Here is a 2500-nt window from a genome sequence, read left to right on the forward strand (position 1 = left end):
CCATAAAAATGGCATTGGCACGGCAGAAATTTGAAGATGTGCCTAAACCCACCAGGGCCCAGCGTGTGCCGATGGTGCTCGAGGCAACCGCCCGCACCAGGGCCCAGCGTGTGCCGATGGTGGTCGAGGCAACCGCCCGCACCAGGGCCGATAGTGTGCCGATGGTGCTCGAGGCAACCTGTCGCACCAGGGCCCAGCGTGTGCCGATGGTGATCGAGGTAACCTGCCGCACCAGGGCCCAGCGTGTGCCGATGGTGGTCGAGGCAAGTTCCCGCACCAGCGCCCAGCGTGTGCCGATGGTGCTCGAGGCAACCGACCGCACCAGGGCCCAGCGTGTGCCGATGGTGCTCGAGGCAACCTGCCGCACCAGGGCCCAGCGTCTGCCGATGGTGCTCGAGGCAACCTGCCGCACCAGGGCCCAGCGTCTGCCGATGGTGCTCGAGGCAAGCGCCCGCACCAGGGCCCAGCGTGTGCCGATGGTGGTCGAGGCAAGCGCCCGCACCAGGGCCCAGCGTGTGCCGATGGTGCTCGAGGCAACCTGCCGCACCAGGGCCCAGCGTGTGCCGATGGTGCTCGAGGCAACCGACCGCACCAGGGCCGAGCGTGTGCCGATGGTGGTCGAGGCAAGCGCCCGCACCAGGGCCCAGCGTGTGCCGATGGTGGTCGAGGCAACCTGCCGCACCAGGGCCCAGCGTGTGCCGATGGTGCTCGAGGCAACCGACCGCACCAGGGCCGAGCGTGTGCCGATGGTGCTCGAGGCAAGCGCCCGCACCAGGGCCCAGCGTGTGCCGATGGTGCTCGAGGCAACCTGCCGCACCAGGGCCCAGCGTGTGCCGATGGTGCTCGAGGCAACCTGCCGCACCAGGGCCCAGCGTGTGCCGATGGTGGTCGAGGCAAGCGCCCGCACCAGGGCCCAGCGTGTGCCGATGGTGGTCGAGGCAAGCGCCCGCACCAGGGCCCAGCGTGTGCCGATGGTGGTCGAGGCAACCGCCCGCACCAGGGCCCAGCGTGTGCCGATGGTGGTCGAGGCAACCTGCCGCACCAGGGCGGAGCGTGTGCCGATGGTGGTCGAGGCAAGCGCCCGCACCAGGGCCCAGCGTGTGCCGATGGTGGTCGAGGCAACCTGCCGCACCAGGGCGGAGCGTGTGCCGATGGTGGTCGAGGCTGCCGATGGTGGTCGAGGCAACGTGCCGCACCAGGGCCCAGCGTGTGCCGATGGTGCTCGAGGCAACCGACCGCACCAGGGCCGAGCGTGTGCCGATGGTGCTCGAGGCAAGCTGCCGCACCAGGGCCCAGCGTGTGCCGATGGTGGTCGAGGCAACCGCCCGCACCAGGGCCCAGCGTGTGCCGATGGTGATCGAGGCAACCGACCGCACCAGGGCCCAGCGTGTGCCGATGGTGCTCGAGGCAACCTGCCGCACCAGGGCCCAGCGTGTGCCGATGGTCGTCGAGGGAACCTGCCGCACCAGGGCCCAGCGTGTGCCGATGGTGGTCGAGGCAAGCGCCCGCACCAGGGCCCAGCGTGTGCCGATGGTGCTCGAGGCAACCGACCGCACCAGGGCCCAGCGTGTGCCGATGGTGCTCGAGGCAACCTGCCGCACCAGGGCCCAGCGTGTGCCGATGGTGGTCGAGGCAAGCGCCCGCACCAGGGCCCAGCGTGTGCCGATGGTGGTCGAGGCAAGCGCCCGCACCAGGGCCCAGCGTGTGCCGATGGTGGTCGAGGCAAGCGCCCGCACCAGGGCCCAACGTGTGCCGATGGTGCTGGGGGCAACCGCCCGCACCAGGGCCCAGCGTGTGCCGATGGTGATCGAGGCAACCGCCCGCCCCAGGGCCCAGCGTGTGCCGATGGTGGTCGAGGCAAGCGCCCGCACCAGTGCCCAGCGTGTGCCGATGGTGGTCGAGGCAAGCGCCCGCACCAGGGCCCAGCTTTTGCCGATGGTGATCGAGGCAACCGGCCGCTCCAGGGCCCAGCGTGTGCCGATGGTTATCGGGGCAACCGGCCGCACCAGGGCCCAGGGTCTGCCGATGGTGCTCGAGGCAACCGCCCGCACCAAGGCTCAGCATGTGCCGCTGGTGATCGAGGCAACAACCCACACCAGGGCCCAGCTTGTGCCGATGGCGGTCGAGGCAAGTGCCCGTACCGAAGGGCAGCCTATGCCGATGATGGTCGATGCATGTGCCATCACCATGCGTCATCATGTGCCATTGATGGTCGAGGCCTTGGCCGAAGTTCGATTTTGAGCCACGGTGCCCATGCTTGGCTCCAGCATGTGCTGGTGCCGCATTTTTTTCACTCGGGACAGCATCGCCGGAGCATCGCCGGAGCATCGCCGGAGTACCGCCGGAGAACCTGACCGGCGGCATTGGGGTTCCGGCGATTGGGAGGGGGGCCGGGGGGGTGTGCGCACATGACGTGCGATGGGTGCTGGTGCTTGGCCCTTGTGTTGGCCCCCTATCCCTCATCAAACCTCTGAGAACTCACACCCCCTTAAAGAGCGTT

This window comes from Durio zibethinus, unplaced genomic scaffold, assembly GCF_047325235.1.
Source record: "Durio zibethinus cultivar Kanyao isolate XHJ-2024 unplaced genomic scaffold, ASM4732523v1 HiC_scaffold_3, whole genome shotgun sequence".
Classification (NCBI taxonomy): Eukaryota; Viridiplantae; Streptophyta; class Magnoliopsida; order Malvales; family Malvaceae; genus Durio; species Durio zibethinus.